The following is a 14658-nucleotide window of genomic DNA, read 5'->3' on the forward strand; positions in this document are numbered from 1 at the left end:
GATGGTACAATGTCAATACAATTGCAAGAAAACTTGCATAAATTGATTTTCTTGTGTACAACACGTTGTATCTTACTTACTGATGTATCATTTCGCTTACAACACATTCATTTCTCACAGTTTTTGTGAAGTCTTCCAGTTTGAAATTTACTGGGTTTGTCTACCACGTAAATCCCTGTTTAAAAATAGGATTGGAATATGTATTTGTACTAATTACAACACACTTCATGGCTTCCCAAATGGATGCACTGTGCAAGGAAGCGAAAACTGTTGCGAAACATTTAATGTAGACACAGAGCTTGGCAGATTTACATTGGTTATGAAATCTATTGAAGGATTTTTTTTTAAAGAGATTAACACTGCTGAAAATGACAGCAAGTTGGCTTTATAGGGCTTAAAGACAGGTTAGTGTTTGACTTGCAAGGTTTCAGAAAAAAAATCTGCCTTTTTTTAAACGAGGAAACAAGCTGAGACATGGGATAATATTGCCTACAAAATTGTTATGTTTATATTCTTTAAAGATGCACTATAACTCCCAAATAAGATTTACCATATTTACTACAATTGTTTTAATTTACCAAAAAGGATTAATTGATGTCGAAAACAAGGGTTCTTATGAAGGATACTGCGTTTAATCTGAAAGAACGGTGCAGAAAACACGGTATCTCTACCTTATGAGACAATAGTAGATCACAGTTAATCTTTTAGCATTCACCAATCATTTAATATTCTTGCGTTTTCATCTATTAAATACACGGCTATAAACTTGTTATTAGTAATTAATATTATTCATAAATGCATTATTTAGTAAGAAGTTGAAGGCTTATCACTCAAAAGTTATGTTTGTTATACATGTGTATGTATTGATTTTGAATAAGAGTGTCACTTTAAATCATGTAAAATGATGTATTATCGTCCACATACTAGCTCGTATTGACAATTTTAGGATTTACTTAATTTTGGACCACCTGGTGTCTAGTTCCTTAAATACATTAATATGTTTTACTCATTTGAATTTAATGATCAAAACAAAAAAGCAATGATTGGGGGTTTTATTTAATAGCTACAAGGCCACAAAGTCTTCAGTGAAAAAGCGCCAAAACACTGTTTATATTTGCTTTATCTGTTACAAATAATATTTTTTTTTTTTTTTTGTTTTAATCATTTAATTCAAATGAGTTAAGCATTATATTGCATTAAAATTCAAATAAATAAATTTGCTGTCAAATCTGTCAAGATGTTATGTAACCAAAAGGTGCCCCTTTAAAGTTCAAAGAAACTGTCATGTACTCTGAATTTCTATTTAAAAAATGCAATATATTTTGTTTGTGTATGGTATAAATAATATTTTTCCCCTGGGAATATTGTTTTTCAAATGCATGCTTCACTCTTAAAGCTGCACTCTCACAGATTTACCGTTTTTACAACCTTTTTAATATTTTGTCTTGGAAATAACCAATTTTTTGGTAAATATCTGGAAAGTAGTGATATAAGACAAGATGTCAGATTGCAGTTTTTAATGTTTACGTTCGAAAATTTAAGTTTTGTGGCTGAAAGCCTTATTAACGTTAAAGAAAAATGAGTTTTCGGGTAATAGTTTTCAAACGTTAATATGAAAAACTGAGATCTGATTCTTTGTCAACAGTCTTATATCACTGGTTCTCAGACATTTAAAGACTATTGATGTCATTGGCTATACACAATCAAATTAATGATGCTGGTTACCATAAATATAATGAGGATGACATACTGTTTATTCCATTATATGGATAGTGTAGGCAAGTCTATATTATGTAGATAGGTATACAGGCTAGTCTACATTATGTGGATAGTGCAGGCTAGTCTATTTAATGTAGATAGGACAGGCAAGTCTGTATTATGTAGATAGGTATACAGGCTAGTCTATATTATGTGGATAGTGCAGGCTAGTCTATATAATGTAGATAGGTATACAAGCTAGTCTATATTATGTGGATTGTACTGGCTAGTCTATATAATGTAGATATGGAAGGCTGGTCTATATAATGTAGATAGGGCAGGCTGGTCTATATTATGTAGATAGGGCAGACTAGTTTATATTATGTAGATAGGGCAGGCTGGTCTATATAATGTAGATAGGGAAGGCTGGTCTATATAATGTAGATATGGAAGGCTGGTCTATATAATGTAGATAGGGCAGGCTGGTCTATATTATGTAGATAGGGCAGGCTAGTTTATATTATGTAGATAGGGCAGGCTGGTCTATATAATGTAGATAGGGCAGGCTGGTCTATATAATGTAGATAGGGCAGGTTGGTCTATATTATGTAGATAGGGCAGGCTGGTCTATATTATGTAGATAGGACAGGCTGGTCTATATTATGTAGATAGGGCAGGCTAGTTTATATAATGTAGATAGGGCAGGCTAGTTTATATAATGTAGATATTACTGGCTAGTCTATATAATGTAGATAGTACTGGTTAGTCTATATAATGTAGATAGGGCAGGCTAGTCTATATAATGAAGATAGGGCAGGCTAGTTTATATAATGTAGATAGGACAGGCTAGTCTATATTATGTAGATAGGGCAGGCTGGTCTATATTATGTAGATAGGGCAGGCTAGTTTATATAATGTAGATAGGGCAGGCTAGTTTATATAATGTAGATAGGGCAGGCTATTTTATATAATGTAGATAGGGCAGGCTAGTTTATATAATGTAGATAGGGCAGGCTGGTCTATGTTATGTAGATAGGGCAGGCTGGTCTATATAATGTAGATAGGGCAGGCTGGTCTATATAATGTAGATAGGGCAGGCTAGTTTATATAATGTAGATAGGGCAGGCAGGTCTATATAATGCAGATAGGGCAGGCTAGTTTATATAATGTAGATAAGGCAGGCTAGTTTATATAATGTAGATAGGGCAGGCTAGTTTATATTATATAGATAGTACTGGCTAATCTATATTATGTAGATAGTACTGGCTAGTCTATAACATGTAGATGGGGCAGGCTAGTTTATATAATGTGGATAGGACAGGCTAGTTTATATAATGTGGATAGGACAGGCTAGTCTATATTATGTTGATAGTACTGGCTAGTCTATATTATGTTGATAGTACTGGCTAGTCTACATTATGTGGACAGCGTAGGCAATTTTACATTATGTGGATAGGGGAGGCAAGTCTACATTATGTGGATAGGGGAGGCAAGTCTACATTATGTGGATAGGGGAGGCAAGTCTACATTATGTGGGCAGGCAAGTCTACATTATGTGGGCAGGCAAGTCTACATTATGTGGGCAGGCAAGTCTACATCATGTGGATAGGGCTGGCAAGTCTACATTATGTGGATAGGCTGGCAAGTCTACATTTTATTGATAGGGGAGGCTAGTCTACATTATGTGGATATGTATGGCAATTCTACATTATGTGGAAACAGCAGGCGAGTCTACTTTATGTGGATAGGGGAGGCAAGTGTACATTATGTAGTTAGTGGAGGCAAGTCTATATATTATGTTGATAGGGGAGTCAAATCTTCATTTTGTTGATAGGGTAGGCAAGTCTTTATTATGTTGATGGGGCAGGCAGGTCTTCAGGAAGTGGATAGGACAGATTAGGGCCTTTTATTCAACATTGCATATACCTGATTAGATCCACTTGTTCATCAATAGTTTACCTCATGATATTTTGTTAGTATAAACATACTCCACAAAATGTGAACAGTATTATATTTGCCCTATGAACAAATGTAATAAAAGTGTTCTTACAATATGAAGTTGTCATTAAAGCGACAGTCCGCAAAAGTAACCATATTTCAAAAGTTTTTAATAAGTTCCACATTGTTTCAGACCGACTGAACCGCAATTATTTTTTAAAAAATCGCTTTAATAACTTAGATTTAACAAATTGAAAATTGCCGAAAGTTGCTATTTTTAGACGGCAAAAGAGAAAGTAGGTCTACGGTTTTTCCGACTACTCTTGGGGGCGATACTATTTCCCGGTCCCGGTCTCATCCGGTCCCGGTCTCCTCCGGTCTCTGTTTTATAGTAGCTATCGGGCGTGATCAAAAAGGTGTTAATGACCGCGGGGGGTAATAGGATTACAAAAGATTACAGTTGATTAAAACATTAGATATTTGATGATAATTATGTCACTATTTATTTCAAATTTTATATCAATAAACCATAAAATAAATTTAGGCAAAGATAAAAACATGAAATATGCACATGTACTGAAATTAATGTCATGAATAACAAACACATTGAGTGTGTGTTTTTTTCATATTAAATTCAGTTATAAGTATACTATTGATAATAGTAATACAAAAAATAACAATGCTTGACTACATGTAAATCAGATATGAGTCGGATATGCAAACATGGAATTTTTCAATTGTAATCATTTATGCTTAAAAATTTTTATGTCGGGGGGGGGGGGGGGTAAACATAAAAGGAAGAACAATAACATAACATAACATAATTTAAAAGGTGCAATTCTAAGTTACTTCATACTCTAGCCGTCCTCAATCTTTTATGCAAAAAACATGAGCATTTGTACTGCATCGCATCTTTCTCTACACCTTTAACACGAATTGCATAAATAGTGTATACCTATAAAAAATTGCATAAATTAAGACATAATGTTTATATATTTTATACCATTTTGTTACATATAAAAACAAATAAGATTGTCAAAATCGTGTTATAAACATCAGCAACACAATCCGTTGCCTGGGGCCATAAGTTATGAACCGGGAATTATGAGACCGGATTTTACGAGGAGAGACCGGGAAATAGTATCGCCCTGCGCATGCGCAAGAACTTTGGAATCCCACTGTTTTTTCTATTTATATAACCGTTAACTCTCGGGGGCCGATAGTTAAGAAGAGATATTGAAAATGACACGAAAAACTCATTTCTAGGTCGATTTGAACCAAAAAATTTTTGGATTCGTCAGTCAGGAATGCTTATCAACACATAGATGAATTTTTTTTTTTTTTTATGGCTAATTTGCCCGATTTGCGGACTGTCGCTTTAATGGAAAATAAATGTCAATTTTGTTGATTGTGAGTGACCAGCTGACTATTTTTGTGATGTTTGAGCTTGCTGACCCTATAACAACCCTCCCCCCTCCCCCCATTTTTTTGTTTATTTGTGATATTACATAACGGTCAATGCATTGAATTTGAAGAGTCTAGCATGACTGTGGTTATTGTTGTGGTCAGTCAATGACCAATGGTTCTTGGAGTCATTGACCAGCCGGAAGGCTAATGTCCAAATATTCACAAGTTTCTTGTAGGTAAGGTTAAGGCTTGGAATGTGGTCATTTGTTGAGCTTAATTTAAGGTCAAAATCTTGTTTGAAAATTGAAGTAAAACTGTCATGTGAGCAGTTGAAAAAGCTGTGAGAAAGCTGTGAGCTGCATTTTAATAATAGTTATTTAGCCAGCATTCTTCTTGGCCCCAACTTTATTTGATATTGTCCAAGATATTGTTCCCACTTAGTTCATAAATTGCAGAACAATATGCTTTCGATATTTTCCACAATGCATGATAAAATGTGAAGATGAGTGTGTTTTATAAAAATCTACACTTTAATTGATAATGAAGTCTTAAATTATAACAGCCCTGATTATTACTTTTTGAAAATTTTGATTTTAAATATCAATTTCTCCCGAATAGATGAAGGTTACACGGTACTATTACAATATCAAATATGTTTCTAAACTTCCTATGCAGTAATCTCCCTTGGCGAGCAGCAAAAAAGGGAGTTTTGAAAAATTAACATTAAGCTTTATAAAGTTTGTTTTGAAAATGTCATTTGAGAATGAATTCAAGATTATTCTGTCATAATGTCTTTTTTATACTCGTTCTATATTATCATCCATTATGTCCTTCGAACATACAAGTATGTTACCTAACATGTTATCGTTGAAGTAAATAATAACTTTTTTTTGGTTATCTGAATGCATGTTTTTCTTCTTATTTTATTGCACCAACTTGATGCTATGCATTATTTTTTTTCCTATTACATGTATTGTGATTAGACTCCTATTTCTCAGTTAAAGGGACTCCCTCATGTTTTCGGACCAAAAATGATTTTTCCCGGTAATGTTTCTGAAAACAGTCATTTTATCATTATTTAACACTTATAATGTACAGAAAAAAGTACAATGATAGTTCAAATATAAGAAAGTATTTTGGTTTTAGTGGGTTGCAAACACACAGTCCTCTTAAGTCAAGAAAATAAAGAGAAAACCGACGCCTTTACCACAAGGCCACCATTTGGCTTTTAAAAATACACTTATAACATCACATGATAATGTCAATCAATCATGCTTCAACAAATTGCTCATTGCCATTTTTAATGTAAATGGAAATGGTGGTCCTTAAAGATGATATTTGAGCAATTTGCTGTAGGGTTCCAACATATGGTTTTATCTACATTTAAACACTTGTAATGATTTGCCATATTTCAACTAACAAAAAACATAAGCAAATCCCTTTATAGACTATTCCTGTACGTGTTATTCTGACCTTTAATTAACTCAGTAGTTGTTTTAGAATGGACACTTTCTCATAACTTAAGCCTTAATAATGTACTGCTTTTTAACCCCATGAGAATCTATTGGTGGAAATTCATATAAATTTTTGAAGAATGAGTTTTTTTCACAGTGCAGACCACTTTTGCACTGATGCAGGAGAACATATTTATGCCAAGGTATTAAACATTTATTAACCTGCCATGTACACACACACATACACACATACTGCCTGGTGCATTGGCCTTGTGCTCATGAGGTCCTGTCAGGAGCTGTCTACACCAGCAGTTTGACACTTAGCTGACCTGAGATAACCCCACCTCACCTGGCCAGATTAAACTCTAGACTGGCTGCAGACCAGACTGTAACTCAAGCATGAATGACTTCATTATTATTTCCTGGCTGGCAAAAATTGGCAAATGGTTTGGTTTCAAGGTTAGGACTTGTTATGTGATTCAATGCATATTTAAACCCTTAGAATTATAGTAGTACCATCCATGGCCTTAGTGTTTATGATAATGGGATCTTTTGACAGATTCTGTGATTTAATCATTTAGAAAGCTTCTGACAAAAATATCCGCCAGTGTCTGATTGAGTTATTAATTTGTTTTTATTATATCTTTAAATCCCATTCATTCAATACACTGTCAAATATTTCTGACTCAGACAGGCACATATACCATCAAAAATGCAAGTGGGTTAACAGTAGTAACTTGAATGTTGGTCATTACTTAATAACCATGAAAAGTATTAACATAAAACTGGATACACATGTTTACAATTAAAATTGCATTTCACTCTATCTAACATGTGTCTCAGAAAAAAATGATTAACTTTGCCAGTCCTTTTTATGTCAAAGGCTTGACCAATAAGAAAGATGAAAACAAAAAAACCTGGTTTTTTGTCTATCAGTTTGACATTTAGGAGGAAAATGACATATACAGTATACAAAAAAAAATGTTGATTGCTTCTGAAAAATACTTTATCTTGCCTTTGTGTGCATTGTTCTGAAGAAAACATCTCAAGATCATTAGAAAGGAGTTCATAATTGAGATTTTTTTTATGTATTCCTTAGCTTTTAGATGGAATTGATTTAGTTTATGTTTCTTCAGAAATAATTTAGTCCTCTCATTTACTCTGCCCATGAGTTTCTGAGTTGAGTCCCGTGAGGTTGTGGGTTGGGCCCTATGAGGTTTGGGTTGAGCCCCATGAGTTTCTGAGTTGAGTCCCGTGAGGTTGTGGGTTGGGCCCTATGAGGTTTTGGGTTGAGCCCCATGAGGTTGTGGGTTAAGCCGTATGAGGTTGTGGGTTGATCCCCATGAGGTTGTGGGTTGAGCCCAATGAGGTTGTGGGTTAAGCCCATGAAGTGGGTTGAGCCCCATGAGGTTGTGGATTGAGCCCTATGAGGTTGTGGGTTGAGCCCAATTAGGTTGTGTGTTAAGCCCATGAGGTTGGATGAGCCCCATGAGGTTGTGGATTGAGCCCCATGAGGTTGTAGATTGAGCCCCATGAGGTTGTGGGTTAAGCCCATGAGGTTGGATGAGCCCCATGATGTTGTGGATTGAGCCCCATGAGGTTGTGGATTGAGCCCCATGAGGTTGTGGGTTAAGCCCATGAGGTTGGATGAGCCCCATGATGTTGTGGATTGAGCCCCATGAGGTTGTGGGTTAAGCCGCATGAGGTTGTTGGTTACGCTGCATTAGGTTTTGGGTTAAGACCTATGAGGTAGTGGGATAAGCCCCATGAGGTTGTGGGTTGAGCCCCATGAGGTTGTGGGTTGAGCCCCATGAGGTTGTGGGTTTAAGCTGCATGAGGTTTTGGGTTAAGTCCAAGAGGTTTTGGGTTGAGTCATAAGATTGTGGGTTGAGTCCCATGAGGATGTGGGTTGAGCCCCATGAGGTTTTGGGTTAAGCCCAAGAGGTTTTGGGTTGAGTCATAAGGTTGTGGGTTGAGCCCCATGAGGTTTTGGGTTGAGTCATAAGGTTGTGGGTTAAGCCCCATGAGGTTGTGGGTTGAGCCCCATGAGGTTTTGGGTTAAGCCCAAGAGGTTTTGGGTTGAGTCATAAGGTTGTGGGTTGAGTCCCATGAGGTTGTGGGTTGAGCCCCATGAGGTTTTGGGTTAAGCCCTAGAGGTTTTGGGTTGAGTCATAAGGTTGTGGGTTGAGCCCCATGAGGTTTTGGGTTAAGTCCCATGAGGTTTTGGGTTAAGTCCCATGAGGGTTTGGGTTAAGTCCCATGAGGTTTTGGGTTAAGTCCCATGAGGTTGTGGGTTGAGACCATGAACTTTTGGGTTAAGCACCATTAGGTTGTGGGTTGAGCCCCATGAGGTAGTGGTTTTAGCCCCATGAGGTTTTGGGTTGAGACCATGAGGTTTTGGGTTTAGCCCCATGAGGTTGTGGGTTTAGACCATGAGGTTTTGGGTTAAGCAACATGAGGTTGTGGGTTAAGCACCATGAGGTTGTGGGTTGAGCCCATGAGGTTATGGGATGAGCCCCATGAGGTTGTGGGTTGAGCCCCATGAGGTTGTTGGTTAAGCTACATGAGGTTTTGGGTTAAGCCGCAAGAGGTTTTTGGTTGAGACCATGAGGTTGTGGGTTGAGCCCCATGAGGTTGTGGGTTGAGCCCCATGAGGTTTTGGGTTAAGTCCCATGAGGTTTTGGGTTAAGCCCCATGAGGTTGTGGGTTGAGCCCATGAGGTTATGGGATGAGCCCCATGAGGTTGTGGGTTGAATCCCATGAGGTTGTGGGTTGAGCCTCATGAGGTTGTGGGTTGAGCCCCATGAGGTTTTGGGTTGAGACTATGAGGTTTGGGGTTAAGCCCCATGAGGTTGTGGGTTGAGACCATGAGGTTTGGGGTTAAGCACCATGAGGTTGTGGGTTAAGCCCCATGAGGTTGTGGGTTGAGCCCCATGAGGTTATGGGTTGAGCCCCATGAGGTTTAAGGTTGAGCCCCATGAGGTTGTGGATTAAGCCCTATGAGGTGGGTGAGCCCCATGAGGATGGATGATTCTATGAGGTTATTGTTTGAGACCATGAGGTTTTGGTTATTAGCACCATGAGGTTGTGGTTTTGAGATCCACTAGATGCACATTTTCTTGGCCTCTTAAAGGAGTTCAACAGTATCAATTGTGTTTTCTGGTCCTGAGCAAACAGGTTTGGGAGTGATTTATATCAACTTTCAGTTTATTTCACAGTTAAAATAAAATAGCATTAAAATGTATGAGAGCCATTCTATCTGTCTACAATATATCTTTTGACCAAGGTTAGGTCAACAAGTATGGATGAATTTATATAAATCTTTTCAAGGTTAATAGTCTCCAAGTGAAAAAGGTAAAATAGAAGCTTAATAGGTATAATGTGCAATTTGGTAATTTATTGTAATAATTATGTGAGGAATATAATGAATAATTTATTATTATGTTTTGTGAAAGAACATGTTTTGAGGTTGATTAACAGATATCCTGGTTGTCACTTACAATTCTCACTTAAATCCTGGTCGTCCCTTACAATTCTCACTTAAAACCCGGGACCAATAACAAATCCTACTCCTAATTATGGCTGATGGATCATTTATTAGTCAATGGGTTAATTGCACTAGGATTTGGCATCTGCCTCCCTCCCACCCCCCACCCCTGAAATTGTCCAAGTGAACTTAATAATACACCAGAAAGCATCATTTTAATTTAGGAGAAGGAAAGCTCATAACCCCATTAATATCATGTTGTCTAGCTTTGGGAAAGGGGCGTTCCAAAGTTTCACTTGTTCCTCCTACATAGTAAACTAACCCCCCACCCCATTTCCTCACACCCCCTCGCCATATATAAACTTAATGTATGTGTGTAGAGTTTTGATTACTGTCTGACTGTTTCATAAGCATGAGACTCATATTCTATACAGGAGACATTTAAAAGTGCACCATCATTAGTGTGTTGATTTAATAGCTAGATGAACAACTTGAAATCTTTGTTTATGAACTTATCCAATTTCATACCCACTCAAAATATCCATGAAAAAAGTATTAAAAGACTTTATTACCTTACAGTTTGTTAACAACCTAAATATCCATGGAAAAAGTAATGTTTGACAAGACAAGGTTATTAGTTGAATTGATAGCAAACTAAACATTTATGGAAAAAGTATTGTAAGACTTGATATGTTTTTTTTTTTATAATTTACCCAAATTTATTGCCAATAAATAATACTGTGTTGGCTGTGAATAACCATGGAAAAATATTATCATACTTGATAACCTTTTTTTATGAATTTAACCACATCATGATGGCCAATTACAGTCACCTGTCTTTGGGTTGGAGCCAATTAAGCTACCTGTACCTGAAGGTATTTCTGGCAGACGTTTATCAGTTTGACCAGGGTTTGACCGGTCAATGGCCATGCTTGTGTTATTACACTAACTGGGGATTGGCCAAATATTGATCATCACAAGGCCATGTACAACACTGCAGATTTCCATAAAGTTGTGATATTATTTTTAAAAATCATAAGAGTATATAATATGTTCGTTAGAGTTAAAACTAAAAGTTGGCGACCTACAGAAAATAAAGCGGGCGTACCTCGGTTGAAGTGTCTATTGATCATCAAAATGGACTCTTACTTAAAATTATTTGGTGTTTGTGCATTCGTCAGAATCGATCTAACAATAAAAAATTTAATTAAATTATTGAACAGAAAATTAAAAAAAATCTTTGTTTGTCATTGGCCCACACAAAAATTCAAACTCCAAATTCTTGTTCCCTTAGGATAATTTAACTTGGGCTTAAGATTGGCCTCACTCTGAGGCAATGGTATTGCAACGTTAAAATTGAGTTATTGTACATGCTTTTAAGAACAATTAAACACTAACTGACAGTTTCTCATTTGATCTTAAGTTTGTATTAAATTTCCAAGCCTAAAACAATTAAATTTTCGAAAGAGTTTCTTTTTAAACAGTCAGTAAAAAAGGAACATTTTCGATAACATTTTTAAATAATTATTATATGATTGAGCTCCAGTTTGAACGAGTTATTTAGGGATTTAAGTTTACTAATTTGCAAAACCGATATAAAAAGTGAACTTAGCTTGCCATACTAAATGCCCCTGGCTAAAAAAGTGTACTCATTGACAGAGTTATGGTTACTGTGAATATTCAATTAGAATACTTTAGTTTAAACCACTATGGAAGTAATGCCTTGTTAAAAGGATACTGTTTCAAAATAAAATACTGGAGGACTTATTTGTAAAACTTGTGTGTCCAGGAACCATTCCATTTTGAGTGTTCTGGATTTTTTAAGTAAAACATGATTGATTTACAGTATAAATTGGACTGAGGTTTTCATGAATGAGAACAGTTCATAAACTTAAAATAAAAAAAAAAGTTTTCAATTAACTTTATATTGTCATTCTCATTGCAAGTCGAATATGACGGAATTTGAAGAGTGGTTGGTCTAATGATTGCATAGAAAAATTAAATGCCTCCACAGAATTTCCAGGTTATTTTATAGCTACATTCCTGCATGGGAAAAGTTTGTTCTGTTTATAAAACCTCTAATAACCGACACAAGAATTAAGCTGTATTTAAAGTGACACTATTATTCAAAATCAAAACATACACATGTATAACAAACATAAATTTTGAGTGACAAATGTTCAACACCTTACTTAATAATGCATTTATGGAAAAAATTAATTACTGATAACAATATTATAACCAATTGTATTTAAAAGCTTAAAACGCAAAAATATTAAATGATTGGCGAATGCTAAAAGATTTACTGCGATCATCTATCGTCTTATAAGGGAGCAATATTGTGTTTTCTGCACATTTCTTTCAAATTCATCTTCAGGTATCCTTCAGAAGCACCATTTTTTCGACATTTGTTCATCCATTTTGGTATATTAAAACAATTATATTAAATAAGTTAAATCTTATTTGGGAGTAATAGTGCATATTTTAAGTCAGGATAAGAATTGTTCAAATCCAAGAATCAGACTAAATGCTCACTCTGAATAAGACACATATGCACACCTTTAAAGGCATGTGGTTCTTTAAGGACAAATCATACCTTATTCATATGCACTTTTTGGTTTAAATCATTTAAGTTAAATTAGTTAAACATGAAAATGTATTATTATTATTTAAAAACAGATGTTTTTTGCATCAACCTATATTGTCAGGGCCTTTTGGTCAGTCTGCCATATTTTTTCCAGCACATATGTCTAAGTCTTTTAAATACCCACTTCCCGTTTATACTATGTAAGGTTACACACAACTAGAATAAAAACTAATTTCTTGTTCACAATTTAGTGTGCAGGGGGGTAATTTTTACACAGGCCCTGCACATCTTTTTGGACAAAAATGGTAGTATAAACTAAAAACTTATATGGAAAATGTTTCTTTTAAGCTCATTATAGCATGAATCGTTCTAAGTCAAGAGTTTGTCCTCAACTAAAGCCAATAGCTTGTTGTTAACTAAAGCCAAAAACTAGCTCTTACCTAAGTTAAGAGTTTATTCTTAACCATAGGCCATTTTGTACTTTAAATACCCCCATCAGACACACTTGCAATTACAACGATCGCAGCGAGGACACAGTCAAATTCTTAAAAAATGCTTTACTTAAATTTATTACTCATCCTTAATAATACATTTTCATGTTTAACTCATTTAACTCATTGCCAGGCAATCACTGCGTCTCATACGTTCCAAATATGTTCTTACTGCGTGTATCTTCATGCATCATGTCAAATGCATTCTTTTGAGTTTTTTTGTTTAATTAAAGCTACAAGAGTTTGTTCTTCACTTATTATAGCCAAAAGTTTAACAATAGCTAAGAGTTTAACAATAGCTAAGAGTTTAACAATAGCTAAGAGTTTAACAATAGCTAAGAGTTTGTTTTTACCTATGGCAAATAGTTTGTTTTAAGCTGCAGCCAAAGTTTGTCATAAATTACAGCAAAGAGTTTGTTTTAAACTTTGGCCTATCATGTTTCCAGGTGAGCTGCTAGTCCAGTGTTCGGTGAAGAATCAGAGTGCCCAGTGCCGCTATGTGTCACAACCAGTCACCAGTCCATGTTTGTAGGAAACGGAAGCACCAGTCTACAAAATGCATGGGCAACATATGGACATGTATCTTGATCCAGTAATGGGCAAAAGTAAGTCTCGCTGAGTTAAGCAAACAGATTATATAAAAGTTTGATGACCTGAAGAAATTTCCTAGTGGTAAGAATGGGCGGAGTGAGCATAGCGAAGATATTGCTATAGGTTAACTAATTGACTTAGAATACAACCTCATTGGCTAACACAATGTCAACACAAAATCTGACGCAGGGATTGTGTATCGGATAAGTGTCATTAGTTGGACCTTTCGACTTCCAGGAATTCATTATGATTAAGTCTAGCACTTAATAATTGCCTATCTGCAATTTCATTGGCTGAAATGGAGGTTTTATTCTAATGTAGATTGGTTTACTTTTTGCAAAGGTTTTTGCTAAACTATTTGTGATTCCGCCATTGTTGAAAAAATATTCAATTGAGAAATACTTATGGCATACAGAAATGCTTCATAACATCATGGTGACACATATAAGATGTCCCCCCATTTATGTTTTATTCTGAAATGTAATTTAATTTAGAAAAATTTCTTATTGCATTTTTCAAATGAAACCCTGGAAATACGCTTCCATTATTTTTAGTGATATAATCCCTTGTTTGTCAATGAAATCTGACATCGCTGGTACAGATGTTATTAACAAAGAAAGGATAAGTTCATGTCGACATTTCTCGTCTGCCAGACTCAATAAGAAAGCTTTCCGCCTTGTTAGGGTAAGCCGCTCAGTAGGGCTTTCTGTTAAAGATGGTGAAATTATAGATTGCCTCCTTGCAAAGGATATAATTGAGTCTATCAAATCTGATGTTTTCATCTCGGTGCATATTTCTGCAGTTGTGACATTTTAATTAATAATGCGGAATTAATAATAATGGATAATATGGTGAATCTGGCAATGTAATTTTGTCTTATTAAAAGTTCTGCTCTGTCTTAAACGGAGGGGACGACAAGCATCAACATAAGGATAGCAGGTCAAATTTCAGGTAAATAATACATTAGTTTATATTAGGCAGCCAATCAGGTGATTTCATGTAAAA

This window comes from Mya arenaria, chromosome 1, assembly GCF_026914265.1.
Source record: "Mya arenaria isolate MELC-2E11 chromosome 1, ASM2691426v1".
NCBI classification, from domain to species: Eukaryota; Metazoa; Mollusca; class Bivalvia; order Myida; family Myidae; genus Mya; species Mya arenaria.